At 42.3% G+C, this 19,744-nt stretch overlaps 1 long non-coding RNA gene across 1 annotated transcript in view; it reads left to right on the forward strand.

The window, feature by feature from the left end:
- LOC110737892 overlaps window positions 1-19,744 on the forward strand; it is a 30,547-nt gene that overhangs the window by 1,328 nt on the left and 9,475 nt on the right. The window contains exon 2 of the long non-coding RNA XR_002514507.1: window positions 400-579. This is a non-coding gene — a long non-coding RNA (uncharacterized LOC110737892). The remainder of the gene's footprint in view (window positions 1-399; window positions 580-19,744) is intronic.

Raw genomic sequence — 19,744 nt, forward strand, 5'->3', positions numbered from 1 at the left:
AAGCCATCACTATTTCCTCCTTCTCTATATTTACTTTCATTTTGCTTAGTTTGACTTTTATTACCCTAGTAATACATCTCCCTCAATCCAAGCATGCCCTAAAAGATAGTTAATTACAACATTTTTTTATTAGGTAGTTTTTCGCAAAATTTGGAGTTTAAAAGGTGGTTTTTTACAATAATTCCTAAAATAAATAAACGAGCATAAAAATATTGGAAGCAACTCAATAATTATTTATTGAATCAAAAGCATCCTAAACATGATACTAATTAATTATTAATAAAATTTTAGGCATGATACTAACAAGATTCGCCGAAACTAATAATTAAAAACAACAATCCTAAACATGATACTAATAATTAAAAATAAAGTTCCTGAACATGATGCTATTTATTTCAGGGTTTCTGTGTCCCTCAGGAGAGTTACGTCACTATGTCTGGATTTTGGGAGCTTGTACCTGTAAAACAACGGAGACTCCGGTTGGGTGGAGTTCTGCCTCCGATGATCAAGTTAGAACCAGTTGAAGAATGTAAAAAGGTGCGGAAAGTAAAGTGAGATCTTCTCGAATTCCGAGATCAGGTATTTTCTCTAAGGTGAGAGAATTCAGTGTTTTTTTTATAATTAAATGTGTCCCCAAAGTGGGGTAAATCTCCCTATTTATAGGGTCATTGAGATTTGTGCACCTGTCCTAGGTTACGGAAACCTAGGACTAATGGGCTGCGCCGTTTTAGGGCAGTCTAGGGAGTTAGGCCTTGAAGGCTGCCAATTCCATATGGGGTATCTGCCTTCCTTGTGTCTAGCCCTAGTAGGTCTACTTTGGGATCTCGCTAGGGTGACACGTGTCACGCTCTGGTTGGTCCACATGGCGGGGTAAAATTATTGGGTTTTGTAGCGTCCAACGCTACGCGGAAGACAAACCCGCCCAAGACCCGCCCCAATAATTAAAGCAATAAAGCATGCATAGACATAATTAAACAATAATTAAAAAAAGGGATAAAGAAGTAATACACTTGAAGTGTGCTTCGCTCCTAAACCAAGCTCTTACTTCGAAGCTTAAAGCCTCACAAGCGTGACCGCCTCCAACGGCTTGTACCCACGACCCGACCCGAACGATCTTCGTCTCGAGGGTTAGTCGAGACTTGACCAAGTATAAAACTAGAGTTTTACGAACTTAAAGGTTTTCTTAATAATAAGAGATGCCTTTTTAAGTTCCACTCAAGTTGATTCCCAAATGCCCAATCATGGGGTAATAATAGGGAAATGCAACTTGCTCTTCCCATTCATGATCAATGTGGGATAGTTGCATTTTTCACTAATTTATTTAATTCCAAAACAATTTATAAAACAATGCAATTACAAATCAACAAGTGGCATGAGGAGAGGAGAGGTTAGGTCAGGATCATGACTATGGGGGGACCATTGCCTTGCTCCCCAAGGCATGGCTCTAAGCCTTAGTCCCCACTCTCCTCAAACCGGCATTAAGCAAAGGGGTGAGCTAGCTGCCAGCCTTGCTGGCCAGCATGCACTGCCAGCCCAGCACAGCTAGCACGCATCAGCCAGCACGCCTAGCACATGCGTGCTGCTAGCGAGCCACGCATGCTGCTGGCTGCTGGGCGCTGGGCGAGGGCTCGCTGCTTGCTGCTGCTGCTGTGCGAGGCTGCTAGCTTGCTGCTCGCTGCTTGCTGCTTAGTGCTGCCATACGAAAGCACGCACACAAGCAAGCAAGCACAGCGTGCTGCTGCTGTGATGGCATGCACGCACACGCACACGCACACACACACAGGCCTAGCAATGCGATGGTGTTGTGCTATGCGAAGGCACGCACACACGCAAGCACGCTGCTGCTGCTTGGTGCTTCCATGCCAAGGCACGCACACAAGCACGCATGGTGCTGCCATGCGAGGCACGCACATACGCAAGCACATAATGCTAGCGATGGTGCGTCTAGGCTTGCGCCAAGCCATGTAAAGTGCATGCTAGCTCGAGCTAGCCTAGCGCCGACATGGCTAGGCCATTGTGATGCTACGACTACGCTCGAACTTGTTGCTTGTTGATTTTGCGACGCTCGGTTTCGACGCCCTAGGCTCGATATCCGACGTCTGTGTTCGTAATACTCTAGTGACTCACCAAATCCTTCGGATTGAGTCTTCGGTTCGGATCGACAGTTCGTTTGGGTTTGACCCAAAGGGTTCAGTCAAGACAACACTGTTACATTAATTATTCACTAACATTACAAATCGGAAACGGCCTCTTCCCAGGCATTTTGATCACTTGATCTCACCGAAGAATTAGCTTCCTAATAATTCTGAACCCTCTATCAGAATAATACACTTGTTGGAATGACACCATTCCATTCAGTCTTCCACTTGTCTTTCCGGACAAGTGTGCATATAGTGTATAGCCCGTTTCCTATGTTGCTTAATGTCTCTTCATGAACTATAAGGTAAGAATCTTCGTCATCCTTATTACGTCCAGAAGTGTTTCTCGATCTCTGAGTTCGACTGTCAATAAGCAAATGATCTCTAAAATCCATCTGAGCACGGCCATGCATTTTCACAGTCTCACTCTTCGAGCGGCCTTGTAAACAACAAAGACATATTCCCTATTTTTTAATAGGGGGACATTCCCAGTCTTGTACTGTAAGCCTCTCTTACTAAGAGGACCTAATCTCCTGAGTGTTTCCGTTACAATCCCCAGTTACGGCGGACGTTTGACAACATCAAAGAGACTAGTACTCAAACAAGAGAACTTCACAATACTCATGGTTAAGGAAACAGGTTCCGATAGCAATAATGAGAAATGTACTTATGACGTTTTTAAATCTCTTAAAGTACTTTCATAGGTCGATCCAGTGCAATTCCAAACTAGCACCTGTGCAAACGATTTATGACTACTACGTCCTTGCAGCACATGAAACGATGCTGTAAATCATACTACACACTAATCTCCAGTGGTCATTAATCGTCCATCAGTTAAATGACCTCGATTAGGGATAATTTTCGATTTAAATATTGAATGTTCACTTAACATGTGTTTCTTTATCCAAGACATGGTCTTGATACCCTGTTTTGAATATTCTAAGAAATCGAATGGACTCATTATTTAATTCTAAACCACAATTAAATAGCAATGGAGTGAATAGTAATTTTGCATGAAAAACTAATTACTCCATAAATGATTGGTTTCAACATTGTGTTTTACATTAAGACATCTAGTTTAATTAAAACACATGTATAGGGAATTCAAAGCCAATCTCCAACGTGCTTGATTCCCATTGCCTCGACGTGCTTGTTGTGCTTCACTTGAGGCAAAGGTTTAGTCAAAGGATCGGCCACATTGTCATCCGTTCCGATCTTACAAATTCTGATTTCACCTTCGGATTTCCATTCCCTTATCATGTGAAATTTCCTTTGGACATGTTTGACCTTCTGGTGCTCTCTTGGCTCTCTAGCCTGAGCAATAGCTCCATTGTTGTCACAATAGATGTCTATTGGACCCTTGATGGAGGTTACAACACCAAGTTCACTGGCGAACTTACGAATCCAAGCTGCCTCCTTAGCTGCTTCCGAAGCTACAAAGTATTCGGCTTCAGTTATAGAATCTGCAGTGGTGCTTTGCTTGACACTCTTCCAACTAAACGCTCCTCCATTTAGGAAAAATATATACCCTGACTGTGACTTGAAGTTGTCTCTGTCAGTCTGGAAGCTAGCGTCGGTGTAACCTTCAACAACCAAATATTTGTGGCCACCATAGACCAGGAATTTATCCTTGTTCCTTCTTAGGTACTTTAGGATATTCTTGGTCGCAGTCCAATGCGTCTCTCCTGAGTCTGATTGGTATCGGCTCGTAGCACTTAAAGCGTACGATACATCAGGCCTAGTACATATCATGGCATACATGATCGATCCAATTAGCGAAGCATATGGAATCTGATTCATTCTGTCTCGCTTAACAAGTGTCTGTGGACACTGTTTCTTGCTGAGATTTACGCCATGGGACATGGGTAGGTGCCCTCTCTTGGCATTCTCCATGCTAAATCGTGCCAGTACTTTATCAATGTAAGTACTCTGGCTTAATCCAATCATCCTTTTAAATCTATCCCTATAGATCTTGATGCTCAATATGTACTGTGCCTCTCCTAAGTCCTTCATTGAAAAGCACTTTCCCAGCCAACCTTTTACGGACTCTAATAACTTTGTGCTGTTTCTAATGGGCAATATGTCATCGACATATAGGACTAGGAATTCGATGTCACTCCAACTGACCTTCTTGTAAAAATAAGACTCATCTGGATTCTTGATAAAACCAAATTTACTGATGGCTTCATCAAATCGCATATTCCAACTTCTGCTTGCCTGCTTCAGTCGATAAATGGACTTCTTAAGCTTGCATACCTTTCCAGCGTTGCTTGGATCAACTAAACCTTCCGGCTGTGTCATATACAAAGTTTCTTCTAAAATCCCATTAAGGAAGGCGGTTTTGACGTCCATTTGCCATATTTCGTAATCGTAATATGCAGCAATCGCTAGGATGATCCGGACGGACTTAAGCATTGCGACTGGAGAAAAGGTTTCATCATAATTAATCCCTTGGATTTTCCTGTAACCTTTTGCCACCAGTCTAGCTTTGTATATCAATACATTTCCATCTTTGTCTGTTTTCAATTTGAAAATCCATTTGCAACCGATGGGTGTGTAACCTTCGGGCAAATTTACCAAGTCCCAGACTTGATTTTTAGACATGGAATCCATCTCAGATTTCATGGCCTCTTGCCATTTAGCAAAGTCGAGGCTCGTCATAGCTTGTTTTTATGTCGCTGGCTCATCTCCATCCACGACTAGGATGTCCTGATCTTCGGTTAAGACAATACCAAGGTATCTGTCTGGTTGAGATCTTGGCCGTTGCGATCTACGAAGGGTAATAGGTTGAGCATTTACATTGTTTGTTTGATTCTGACCAATCTTATCACTTGCTTCTAAAGCATTTTGATTGTCAGTTTTATCAGGTTGACATTATTGCTCGTCCTCTAGAACTTCGTTGAGTTCGATTTTCCTCCCACTTGTCATTTTGGAAAGGTGTTCCTTCTCCAAAAAGACACCGTCACGAACAACAAACACTTTGTTCTCGGATTTATTGTAGAATTAATACCCTTTGGTTTCTTTTAGGTAGCCCACAAAGAAACACTTGTCCGATTTTGGGTGAAGTTTGTCAGAAATTAATCTCTTGACATATGCTTCGCAACCCCAAATCTTCAGAAAAGACAACCTTGGAGGTTTCTTATTCCATAATTCATATGGAGTCTTTTCGACAGCTTTTGACGGAGCACGGTTCAGTGTTAGTGTCGTAGTTAGTAGCGCGTGTTCCCAGAAAAGATAGGAAGTTCACTAAGACCCATCATTGATAGAACCATGTCTAACAAGGTTCGATTTCTCCTTTCGGATACTCCATTCCATTAAGGAGTTCCAGGAGGTGTCAACTCTGAAAGAATACCATTTTCTTTCAAGTGATCGTCGAATTCATGGCTTAAATATTCGCCACCTCAATCCGATCGAAGTGCTTTAATCTTCTTGCAAAGTTGATTCTCAACTTCACTCTGAAATTCTTTGAACTTCTCAAAGGACTCAGATTTATTCGAAATAAGGTAGACATAGCCATATCTACTATAGTCGTTGGTGAAGGTAATGAAATATCTATAACCTTGCCTTGCGGGTGTACTCATTGGTCCACATATGTTCGTATGTATTAGACCCAATAAGTCACTTGCCCTTTCTCCCAACTTGGAGAATGGCTGCTTTATCATCTTGCCTAATAGACATCCTTCGCAATTGTCAAACGACTCCAAGTCGAATGAGTCAAGAACACCTTCTTGTAGAAGCTTCTTGATGCGTTTGACGTTAATATGGCCAAGACGACAATGCCACAAGTAGGTTTGATTCGACTCGATGGTCTTATCCTTTTTGGCGGTATCATTAATGCTATAAACTTGTTTGTCAAGAGAAAGCACATAAAGACCATTTTCTGAATATGCCTTACCATATAAAACATTATCGAAATAAAATGAACAACTATTGTTCTTAATTCGAAATTCAAAACCCTTGGCGTCCAACGCCGAAATTGAAATAATGTTTTTGGTAACTCTAGGAACATGATAGCAATTGTCAAGTTCTAAAATAAGCCCAGAGGGAAAAGACAAACTGAGAGTTCCAACGGAGACGGCAGACATCTTTTCTCCATTGCCGACTCGAAGCTCGACTTCTCCCTTCTCTAGCCTCCTATTTATCCTTATTCCCTGAGCATTGGAACAAAGGTGTGAGCCACATCCGGTATCTAATACCCATGATGTTCTGCTAGCGAAGTTTAAGTCTATAGCAAAAATACCTGATGAAGAAGCAACTGTGTCGTTCTTTTTATCTTCCTTGAATTTGAGGCAATTTCGTTTCCAATGTCCCTTCTTCTTGCAGTAGAAACATTCAGAGTCAGATTTGGAAGAGGCTAACTTCTTGTCCTTGCTGCTCTTGGCAGTGTTTGACTTAGGTGGAAAATTCTTTTGTTTCCCTTTAAAGCTCTTCTTCTTGCCCGACCGCTTAAATGGCTTACCCTTTCTCACCATGAGCATGTCATGCTTTCCCTCATCATTGAGGGTTTGCTCGGCTTGCTTAAACATACCATGAAGCTCGGTGAGAGTTTTCTCCATGTTGTCGATATTATAGTTCATTTTGAACTGATCATAGCCTTTGTGCAGCGAGTGGAGAATGATGTCAATTGCCATCTCGGTTAAATACCCAACATCGAGCCTTTCCATGTTCTCAAACAATCCAATCATTTTAAGAACATGCGAGCTTACCAGCTCTCATTTCTTGAGCTTGCTCTCAAGGTTTTTCCTGTGGGTTTCAAACCTTTCAGTTCGGGCCTGCTCTTAAAACATATTCTGAAGCTCATAAATGATCATAAAAGTCGTCTACTTTTCAAAGAAAGTCTTTTGAAGGTCCGGAGACATAATAGCCAACATGATGCATTTGACATCCCGATTGGCACTTTGCCATCGGTTAAGGGCAGCCTGAGTGACCTCCTCATTGGGAGTGTCGGGCATTTCCTCATCAAGGACGTATTCCTTTTGCTCTTGAATGAGAACAATACGCAAATTCCTTTGCCAATCGAGAAAATTTGGCCCACTCAACTTCTCCTTATCGAGAATTGAGCGTAATGAAAACTGGTTGCTTGAGTTACTTGCAGACATGGTTCTACAATTGAAAGAATTTGAAACGAAAAACCATTCGTAAACCAATATTTTAAATTTAAAAGCGTTTATGAAAATTTTCATATTGAGCATTTTATCCACGCATTAACAATTTGTCCCTTTTGGCGAGAATAAAATGATTCCGAGATCCCAAAAATCAGAAAGTGATTAAGCATGCTTTGACTTGTCTTAACACTTAAATATTTTAGGGTAAGCAATCCAATTGCTAATAGCTCTAAGCTACTCTCGGTTTGATAAAACGTCGCATCTAATGCATCCTTGACGTCTTATCTCTTTTGCCAAGACATCTAAGGACTCCTTACTGATATCGTTGAGCTTAACCAAGATCAACTCGTATACCTAGTATACCTTATATTCCTAGGGAAGTAGTGATGCCTCGCTTTGGCGTAGCCCATTACGTACGCGCATTTGTTCGGTAAGTGTTGTTCTTGGAACGACAAATTTTTAGCTCAATATTTTAGGGACCTAGGGTTTCTATGTTGGTTGATTTAAGTGAACTTAACTAATCATCGCAACATTTGAAATCCTAGACATGCATCCAACATTCAAATATATATATAAGCACAATAATATATATGAAGTATAAAAAATAGATGCATTTGGAAACTAGCATGACCCCTTGAAATCTACAAATCTTCAAGGGTCTTCATCTTGGCTCGTCTTCATCGAAATGCCATCTTGAGACATCTTTGCCAAAATAAAATTACTAACTTCTACGACTAGGATTAATCTAAATATTAAGGTACAAAAATACTCAACGGTACGTTAACCGTATTTAGATTTACAAAAATACGTAACAGAACGCAGTCCGTATTTTCTATCCTAATCGGGCCCCACTAGTTGCCATTTTCATGAAACCTGTGAAACAATATATTTTCCATTCATCCATTCACTATATATGAATGACCTATGCATTTTACGACGAAAAACAAGTAATAATGCACAACACGCGAAAACTAGTAACTAACTTAGGTGGTTAATCCGATTAACACGCCTAATTAAAACTAGTCAAAATTGTTTAACATATTATGTTTATTAAGGCGCAATTTGTTCACGAAATATTCAAGCTCCCACTAAATTCCACATCCAACTTAATTAATCTAATTAATTAAGTCGGTAAACCCAAATTTGTCAAATTTTAAATTTTGCAAGAGCCGGACAAATCGAGGTCTAACCTCGTTAAAATAATTAATTAAAATTAAAAACGGCAAAATTTTGCAAAAGACGATAGCCCAAAATTAAGCAAAATGGCACACCCTCAAAACACAAGGGCTGTGCACCATGGCTGCTACGCAGCCCATGTGTTGCGCTTGCTGTGCTGGGTGCTAGCATCCACGCCCAGCGTAGCGCGCTACGCCAGCTAGCACTAGCAGCTCATTACGCATGCTGCGCATGCTAGCTTGCTAGCTGGTGCCTGAAGCGTATGGCAGGCTGGCTGGGGCTTGCTGCCTCGCTGCCCAGCAGCACGCACAAGCAACTCCAGCAGCCCAGCCACGCACCTAGCACTACGGCAACACGCAACAACACCCGTCGCCACACTACACAGCAGCACCTCGAGGCTTAAGCACCCTTGTGCGCACCTAAGGCAGCCACATGTGGGCTTCTAGGTAGCCCGGCTAGCCTAGGTGACGCTTAGGTGTTTTTGCCTCGATTTGCGTGCCCTTTCTCGGGATTTTAATCCCGATTTACGCGTGACATAAAATTAATTCTAAATGTATTTTAGAATCATTTTAGGGCAAAATGAAATTAAAATAAGTCCAACTTAATTAAATTCAATTTTAACGGTGCACAAGCCTAAATCATCCAAGATTTCCTTTTGAAATAATTTAGGTCTTTCGTTGATGCTTAAAATTGAAGGGCTACACCCAAAATTAATTTGACCAATATGCAAATTAATAATGGTTTTGACAAAGTAGGGAGTTGGAAAATAAAACCAATCATCCAATAAAAATTTTCCAACTTTTAACTTGTGTAAAATAACAAAATTACATCTTCCAATATGAAGATTAATCAAGATTCAATCACAAGTACTTGAACTTTAAGGATTTTAATCAACACAAAATGATTAAATCCAAATTCTAGTTCAACCACGGAATTTAGAATCAAAGTTCCAACCATTTAAACACTCAAAGATTGGATCTTTAATATACAAGGAACTTTAAAATTTCACATTCACAATAAACATTCACATTTTAATGCAATTTATTTGCATGATTGTGAAATAACAAGTTTATGTGAAAAATTGAACATACCAACTTAAGCACACATTATGACTTCATAACCATGCTTAAAAGGGTTTATAATTGCAGTAGATTAGGGATGCAACCATACATTTAATCTACCTTAACATGCATAAATTAATCAAGGCATAAAGATTTAAAAAAATTCCTTAAAAACGAAAAACCCCTCGAAAAACATATTTCTGGGAAGATTTTGGCTTCTGAACAACCTTAAAAGAATCAAAAACGATTTAGAGCATCGATTCCACCCAAAAATCACTATTTTTGTGTCGAAATCTGGGTTCGTCAGCCAAAATTATAAAAATACGAGTTTTAAAATTAATTAAAATGAGCTTCTAATCCAATTAGAAAGCACAACAAGAAATTTAAATCCATTTTAAATCACCTTAATTAATTACAAATTGCAATAATTAAAAAGAGCGCGGCTCCGATACCGCTGTTGCATTTCGTAGCGTCCAACGCTACGCAGAAGAGAAACCCGCCCAAGACCCGCCCCAATAATTAAAGCAATAAAGCATGCATAAACATAATTAAACAATAATTAAGAAAAGGGATAAAGAAGTAATACCCTTGAAGCGTGCTTCGCTCGTAAACTGAGCTCTTACTTCGAAGCTTAAAGCCTCACAAGTGTGACGGCCTCCAATGGCTCGTACCCACGACCCGACTCGAACGATCTTCGTCTCGAGGGTTAGTTGAGACTTGACCAAGTATAAAACTAGAGTTTTACGAACTTAAAGGTTTTCTCAATAATAAGAGACGCCTTTTTGAGTTCCACTCAAGTTGTTTCCCAAATACCCAATCATGGGGTATTTATAGGGAAATGCAACTTGCTCTTCCCATTCATGATCAATGTGGGATAGTTGCATTTTTCCCTAATTTGTTTAATTCCAAAATAATTTATAAAACAATGCAATTACAAATCAACAAGTGGCATGAGGAGAGGAGAGGTTAGGTGAGGACCATGACCATGGGGGGACCATTTCCTTGCTCCCTAAGGCATGGCTCTAAGCCTTGGTCCCCACTCTCCTCAAACAGGCATCAAGCAAAGGGGTGAGCTGGCTGCTAGCCTTGCTGGCCAGCATGCACTGCCAGCCTAGCACAACTAGCACGCATCAGCCAGCACGCCTAGCACATGCGTGCTGCTAGCGAGCCATGCATGCTGCTCTGCTGGGCGCTGGGCGAGGGCTCGCTGCTTGCTGATGCTGCTGTGCGAGGCTCCTAGCTTGCTGCTCGCTGCTTGCTGCTAGGTGCTGCCATGCGAAGGCACGCACACAAGCAAGCAAGCACAGCGTGCTGCTGCTGCGATGGCATGCATTCACGCACACGCACACACGCACAGGCTTAGCAATGCGATGGTGTTGTGCTATGCAAAGGCACGCACACACGCAACCACGCTGCTGCTGCGATGGTGCTGCCATGCAAGGCACGCACATACGCAAGCACCTAGTGCTAGCGATGGTGCGCCTAACACACATGGTGCGTCTAGGCTTGCGCCTAGCCATGCAAAGTGCATGCTAGCTCGAGCTAGCCTAGAGTCCACATGGATAGGCCATTGTAATGCTACGGCTACGCTCGAACTTGTTGCTTATTGATTCTGCGACGCTCGGTCTCGACGCCCTAGGCTCGATATCCGACGTCTGTGTTTGTAATACTCTAGTGACTCATCAAATCCTTCGGATTGATTCGTCGGTTCGGATCGGCAGTTCGTTTGGGTTCGACCCAAAGGGTTTAGTTAAGACAAAGTTGTAATATTAATTATTCACTAATATTACAGATTGAAAGCGGCCTCCACCGAGGCATTCCGATCACTTGATCTCACTGAAGAATTAGCTTCCTGATATTTCTAAACCCTCTATCAGAATAATACGCTTTTTGGAAGGACACCATTCCTTTCAAAAATTACCCAAATCATTTGCCCCCCACCAGAGTGACGTGGCGTGCCACATGACGCATGTGACAAGTGTCATACTTGCATGGGTGAATAGTATTTTTACTATTTACCTTCTAGAGTAAATATCAGGGTTTCCCTTTAGAATTTTACCCCTATATATATATATATATATATATATATATATATATATATATATATATATATATATATATATATATATATGTTTTCATCCCCTCATTTTCGCATATTCACGTGAAATTTTCCGAGAGAGAATCTTTGACTTTTAGAGAATTTGTTTATTGTCGCTTGAGTTTGATCTGCCTGCATTACAGACGTCCCAAGAGGTTCCTTCAGTACCTTCAATACAAGGTAACCGCCTGCTCTATCTCTTTCTTGCTCTTTAATTTTCCGTTTGTGTTTGTCATTCCTTGTTTTTCAAAATGGTCTCACAAACATACACGACACGACCTAGGGTAGCTATTAGCTAGTCACCAGGGACGGCTAAATCTAGGACTAGGAGTGTTGCCTTCCCCTACATGGACACCCCTCTGCAAACATCCCCGAATCCGACCGTCTATGTGTCTGTGTAGGACACTATGGTCATAACTAAAAGGATGGCCCAAGGCCCCATATGTGATTAGGAAGATGGCGGCGCTATTAGGGTGCTTAGAGATGAGGTGTTTGATCACCCACCTGGCACTCCAAGCACGCCGGATGAATCCATCCTGAACGAGTCAGATGATGGGGCTGATGATAATGCATCCGGTTATAAACAAGGGTCATCCCAGTCGGATGTTGTTTTAGGCGATTTCGAAGATAGCACATGAAGAGCCAGAAAGCTCTGAGTCTGACTCTGAGTCTGAGGAGGAGGTCGCCTCTTCTGAAAGAGGACAAGGGGAAGATTCTTCCTATGTTTGAAAAAAATTCACTCCTTATTTCACCCATGTCTCTGATGGGACTCAAAGAAATATGTAAAAAAAAGCTTGAAGAATTCCGAGACACCTATATCATGGGGACCAGATATGAGATTCATGTCCCTGACCTGGACGATACGGTCATCTGGCCATTCAATTAAAGTTATGGGGATCAATACTTTAGCTGTTACAAAGCAGCGATACAGGCGGGCTTGAGATTTCTCCTTGATAAAGACGTTGTGAAAATCCTAGACGGATACCGCCTAGGTGTTTGGCAGCTCGCCCCTAACTCGTGGGTGAACGTTCTCGAGTACGTCGCCGCCTATAAGATGCCGGGGGTGAAACCGGGCTTTGAGGGATTTGCTTCGATACATTATTTGAGCAAGGATCCTAAGACAGTCGGCCCTAGGTGGTATGCACCCTAACTTGTCATAAGGGGTTCATGATGACCCTGGGCAAGGAATCAAAATGGAAAGACTGGTGGAGCTGTTTTTACATCATCTCTTCCCCAAATACCAGGCGGAACCGGAAGCATAACACTTGGAACAGGAACCCGTACCATCTAGGCTAGAAGGGGATCCACCAAAACCTAAGAGGGAGGGAACGAAAAGGAGATAATTCCCCATAGTTACATCCCTATGTTTGAGTGGCTAAGGGACCCTTTTCAGTTAGCCGCCTACGGCCTTAGCACAGAAAGGTAGCTGTCGGATGAGACCGTCTAGAAAAATACATATTTCATGGTATTATTTCTTACTGACGCTCGTCCAGCCTTTTTTGTAGAAGAATCAATGTCGCAGCTATCTCCGAGTAAGAAACTCGCAAGCTTTGCTGCCGCCTATCGCCAAATGATCCGGCAGAAAAACCAGATCTTCAAGAAAGATCAGCTAGAACATGTAAGTATTCCACGATTGTCACAGTCAGGTGGACCTTTTTGTCTAGAACTTGACGGCTTAACTTAATTTTCAGGAAGGATCAACGAGGCCGCCTGCTTTTGGCGATAAGCCACTGAAGCGTCCGTTTGCTGAAAAGGACCGAACGCCCTCTATATCGAGAATATCTGTGGTGTAGAAAAATCCATCTGCTGCCATGTCTGGGGATGATTCTCATCCCTCTACTGCCGGCAATTCGCCTGCTTCTTTCAAGGCCCTTAAAAAACCGGATGTCCCCCGGACGTCAAAGTGTGGCAAGCCACTCACCGCTGCGGTCGGCTCAGCTGCAACAGGCAGGCATGTCACAGGTGGACGCAAAGACAGGTATCCTAAAGACTTGGAGGTTGAGCTCACAAGTATTAGTGCCTTCAATCCATTACCTTACCATAATAGGGTAAAGTCTTATCAACAGTCGCCCAGCAGCTTTGAAGACACCCGGTCTATAGGCTGAGCTTATGTCAACTTCTCACCAAGTGTTGAATATGCAGATGCTACCCAAAGGCCAGATATACAGTAGTTCGTTAAGAACATGCTGAAGGCCGTCTCTGCCGAGGAGCAGGATTCTGTGAAGGGGTTTGGCACCCTCAACTTTAATGCCATTTTGGCCCTGCTATCTGAGGTAACCTGTTTTTACGTTAGAAAATATTTCTTACCCCGCTCGTGTCGTCTTTTTATTGATGATCTTCTTTGCCGCATGCAGGCCATGCTGTGGGTGAATGGGCTTAAGAAGTTGTTCTCAGACACATAAAAAGAGGTAAAGAGTGCCAAAGAAAGGGTCGCCTCTGCTCTAAACTAAACACTGACTCATGATATCCTACATTCTCAGGCGGAGGCCAACCTGCAGGTCAAGCAACAGCTAGAGGCAGCCCAGAAGAGGGTATCTGAGCTTGAGGGCAAGCTGAAGTCAGCCAAGGTCGAGCTTGAGAAGCATGAGGATGTAAGTAGGGAAACAGACAGCCTCCGCCGCTAGAACGAGAATCTTAAAAGAAAACTTGCCAACCAGGAAGAGCAGCTAAGGAAGAATGATGTATGCGTATTATACCATAATTTACCCCGGTTTTATAGTGTATATTTACATGGTTTTGAGCTCTACGGAGCCATTTCTCGCTAACAATCACTTCTTTAGTGTGTTCGATCTATTTTATTGAGTTTAGGAATACGGAGATTTCTTAGATGAATCGGACTTGTTTTGGATGATTATAGAAGAATTGTTGAGTGAAGAATGAAGATTTCCCCAATGCCCTATCGGGCATCCTGGGCATCCCATGCCCTGGCTGCTAGGGCGAAGAAAGGAAAAGCTAACTTTGATCCCACGTGCCCTATCGGGCATGTCATGCCCTGGCAGACCGGGCAGTGAAGAGTTATTTTAAGAACTTCATTCTTGAAGCTGTTACGCACGCCCAACCGGGCGTGAGGTACCCTGGCTGACCAGGCAGAAGAAGAAAGTTAGAGTAGGAGGCATTAACTTCATCCGCCTGATCGGGCAGGCCTTGCCCGGTCTGACCGGGCAGTGTTGCGCGATGACCGTCATTAATTGTCTACGGAATTTTATCTTTCTAGGCGTATAAATACACCTTGTAATCACTTTTAGAAAGGGAGTTCTTATTCTCTAGTATTAGAACTACTTTAAACCCTAGTTTTCTCTCTTTCAAGCAATTAATTTCTACTCTTAGTTTGGATTATTGTTCATCAACAATTCGAAATCTTTCGATTAAAGCAATTGGTATTTATCTCTTTCTCTTTCTTTTACTTATTATTGCTTATTAATTATGTTTTCTTTATTGAATCTTGTTTTTGGTTTCGTTACTATGTGTGAGTAGATCCATAATCCAGGATCTTGCAAAGCCCGAATATGATTGATACATGAATTGAATCTTAAATTCTCCAATAATAATCCCAATTGACATGCTTATATGATTGTGTTTATGCCAATGCTAGATTAGGAATAATTAGTATTGTTATCATCCCTTTGTTCTTATCGCAACGAAAGTTGGGTATTAACGGGATTTGGGTATTTCAATTAAGGGTTTGAAGTTCATCACGGAAGTAGTTGATTGGATGATTAGGAAGTTAAGTATTGTGTTTAAAGTCCCTTATTTGCTTGATTCCATGGAAATAGGCTTGATAGTTGATTTGGGAAGCCATTGATAACTCGGAAGAAACCTTTGGTATTGTTTAGGGAATGTTTTTCCTCTTGTCAATTGATTTGTTATTGGGGGTAGATTTATTCGTGCATTGATTATATTCGTGGTAATGTTTGATCTTGGATGCTTTTATTCATTGATTTATCACTTTCCTTAGATTAATTGTGCTATTTAATATATTAGTTATTAGCGTTAGTCATCATTGATTTGGTTACTCGCTTGGTGATTGCTTGAGTCCGATTAATTAGTTGAACCTTAGTCTCTTGGGATTCGACCCTTACTTGCCCGACTACATAGTTAGGAGGAATAGTTAGGTTTATTTTTGTTAGATGCGCGACACGCTTATCAAAGAAGTACCAAGCCAAGGTTGAGGAGGAAAAGAGGCCGCTAATCGAGGAGAATGGAGCCAACTGTGCCATTTGGATGAGAATGGCTTGGAAGGCTTTGCATCCTGACAACGACTATTCCGTTTGGAAGTATCGTTTTGAGAAAGCCCCTGAAGAGATTGACGAGGAGCGGTTATAGGCGGAGAAAAAGGGTGAAGCTAATGATGATGAAGACATGGCTGAGAATGAGGACTTTGAGCATGATGGGGGTCATCCAACTGATGCTGGTGAAAAGCCAGATGAGAAAGTAGAAGAGTCCTCCCCTCAAGATGGTCAAGTTTAAATCTTCCTTTGGCCGAATGGCTTGACAATTACTTTTTAGGCATGCGTGCCGAGTATGTGTGTATCTTTACCGACAGTAAAAGCGGTTAACACTTTTTCTTTTCTTTACCGATTGTAAGAGCGGTTAACACTTTCTTTTGGCCGACCATGAGGTCGGCTTTTTATATGAAACAGCCGGCCATTGGTCGGTTTTCCTGCATAAAAGAAAAAATTTGTCTTTGCATTTTGATTATGTATAAACTTTGCTAAGTGTGTAGCCTTTTTTTATTTTATACATGCGATATACCAGATGTATTTGCCCCTGCACAGATGTGCGCTTGGTTTCAAAAGCAGGTTGATTGACCTAGAAATTTTTGATACCTATAAGGGTATAACTAATATCTGAGTCAATCAATCACTAAGGTGATTGCCCCAAACCAAGCGGACAGTCGTCCATCAAGCATCCAGATAGAGTATTAGACGGTTATTGACCGTATCGACACTAATTCTAATTCAATCACTCCTAACTCGGTCAGTAATGCCTCCGTAGAGCAAGCGGACCAACCAATAGGGGAATCTGCTCTTGGACAGTCTGCATTGTCCTGGAGAAATAACAAGCGGCTGATAGCGCTATTATCTGAATATACTCCGGCGTCCTTTTGCCCTATTAGGGGGATTTCTTAAGTTACTCAATTATCATGAGATTTAATCTAAGTTGGAATGACGGCCGATTATCGGCTGGTGTCAATGAGACATGCGGTTTTGTTTATGCCGTTTAGGTTCCATTTTAGATTATTCAGATCAAATGACTGTGAATTAGCCCTTATTGGGTTAATCAGTCTTTGTCGCTTGTGTTTGAGTTTATAGAGCAATATACCACCCAGATGGGAGATGCTCTCTGCGACGAATTCAACCGGATGGGCGTCACCGGATGTCTTGCTCTTGTGGGAGCAGACGGGTAAACGTTTAGTAGCAGACGGCCATTGGCCGTATCCAGTCTCTTTAAACGAGCAACATTTAGCTGCTAAGTTTTGGACTTAGCTTATATTTTAACATTTAGCCGTTTGTATTGCCCCTAAGATATATCAGGCATCTTAATGGTGTAAGAACATAAGTGATTTCTCTTATCTAAATGAAATAATAGCTGGCTACTGGTTGTTATAGAACAGGCGATAATCTTTAGCTATCTAGGTCTCATATCAGATTACTCAGGTCAAACAGCTACGAACTTGTCTTTATCCAGACAATCGATTGGGCCGTTTGTTTTTTGAGTTTATAGAGCAATGTGCCACCTAAATGGGAGATACTCTCTGCGACGAAATCACCCGGATGGGCGTCGTTGGATGTCGTACTCATGTTAGAGCAGACGGTTGATTCAGATTTGGCCGTATGCACATTGTACAGACGGTGTTCCCTTTGGGAGACATATCTAACAATGCATAAATAATTAAGATTGAAAACACAAAAGCAATTTTTCGTTGATAGGCTTTTCGTTCAAAAATTTAAAAGTCTCAAACTTAGTACTTTTTGAGGTTGTCTACATTCCAAGTCCTGGCTAGCTTTCTGCCGTCTAGAGTTTTCAGGCGGTAGGTGTCGCCTCTTACTTCTTTGTAGATCTGGTAGGGACCTTCCCAATTGAGTGTCAGCTTGCCCTGCTCATTGTCCCTATCGGTTGCCTCCATTTTCTGTAGCACAAAGTCCCCTATTTTCAAGGGTCGTTTGTGCACTCTTTTATTGTAGGCTCTTATCATTCTCAGACGGTAAATCTCATGGCGCAAGACGGCATTGCCCCTGCGTTTTGGGAGTGTGTCCAGTGCTAGCCGCATGGCCTCCCAGTTTGCCTCTTCATCATATAACATGACTTGAAGAGTTGGCTCATAATGCTCAATAGGCAAGAAGGCCTCAGCACCATACACCATAAGAAATGGGGTTTTGTCGGTCGCCCCTTTTGCTGTTGTTCTGATGGCTTATAGGACATGAGTTAACTCTTCTACCCATAGACTGGCAGCCCTTTCAATTTTCTTTTTTATGCCATCTGAGATAAGCTTGTTGAAGGCTGCAACCTAGCCGTTTGCTTGGGGACGACCGACTGATGCACAACAGTGAGAGATCCCTTGGTCTCCCAGCCAATTCTTAAGGGTAGACGTCTCAAATTGAGGGTCATTGTCAAAGACCATAGACATAGGTACCCCAAACCAGGTGATGATATTCTTCTAGATGAAGGAGATGACATCCTTTGTCTTGATGCCTTTGACTGCCTCTGCCTCTACCCATTTGGTGAAGTAGTCAACGGCGACTAGGATATACCGTCGTCCGCCTGTCGCAGGCGTATACGGACCATGAATGTCCATGCCCCATTTGGCAAATGGTACTGAGCTATGAATGGCCGTCTTATCAGTGGCCGGACGGTGTATGAGTCTGCCGAATCTTTGACACTTATCACACTTCTTTACCAATTCCATGGTGTATGCCTCAAGAGTGGGCCAGAAGTAGCTTTGCCTCATGGCCCTTTCTGCTAGAGACCTGCCGCCTGCGTGCGAGGCACAAAACCCCAAGTGTAGATTTTCCAGAATCTCTTGCCCCCTTTCTGGGTGATGCATTTCAAAAGAGGTTGCAGAAAACCCTTCTTAAAAAGCTCTCCATTATGAATCTCAAAGTTGGCCGCACATTTTTTCATTGCATCCATTTTTGGATATGTATCCAGCAAAGTGTCGTCTAACAGATAGGCCCAGATGTCATCCATCTAGGTTAAGCTTTGGTTTAGGACACCAATGGGATCTTCCTCAATACTTCGTTTTTCCATTACCTCCCAAAAGACTGACCGAGGCGTATCACAAGAGGCGAATGATGCCAACTTAGAAAGAGCCTTCGCCTAATTGTTCTCTGACCGGGGCATTTGGCTTAAATGGAATTCATCTAGTGTCTCGGCTTTTGACCTGACCGTCTGCAAGTATTTGATCATAGCTGGATGGGTGGCCTCATAGTCACCATGGTATTGGCTAACAACCAACTGAGAATCAGAGCAGACGTCAATTTTTCTTGCTCCTGCCGCCTTGCAGATGCGTATACCGGCTAGCAGGGCTTTATACTCTGCCTTATTATTCGAGGCCTGAAACTTGAACCATGGTGCATATTCGTACTTGTCCCCCTCAGGGGACTAACATATAATCCCTGTACCACAACCGTTCATAGTAGAGCTCTCGTCTACATACACTTTCCAAACCTAGTCAAGATTCTTCGGCTCAGCAGGCCTTGTCATTTCGACAATGAAGTCGGCAAACGCCTGACCCTTCACTGCCTTCCTTGGTACGAAAGAGATTTCAAGACTTTTCATTTCAATAGCCCATTTGAACATCCTACCAGATGACTCCAAGGTTGTCATTGGCCGCTTGAGGGGTTGGTTGTGTAGACCACAACTAGATGTGCCAAGAAGTAAGACTTCAACTTCTTGACTGCCATGAAAAGAGCAGGCCAAAATTTTCAACCATTGGGTACCGTAGTTCTGCATTTCAAAGAACATGGCTAATGAAATAGACCGGGAGCTGGACGCCGTCTCTCTCAGAAAGGAGAACGGCACTGAGAGCATGGTCTGAGACTGCTAAGTACATGTAAAGCGCCTCCTTTGGCAAAGGGCTTACAAGCCTCGGCAAAGAGTGTAAATGTTCTATCAATTTTTGAAAGGCCGCCTCAGCATCATCCCCCCATTCACTCCTAGTCTTCT

Source organism: Chenopodium quinoa, unplaced genomic scaffold, assembly GCF_001683475.1.
Source record: "Chenopodium quinoa cultivar QQ74 unplaced genomic scaffold, ASM168347v1, whole genome shotgun sequence".
NCBI classification, from domain to species: Eukaryota; Viridiplantae; Streptophyta; class Magnoliopsida; order Caryophyllales; family Amaranthaceae; genus Chenopodium; species Chenopodium quinoa.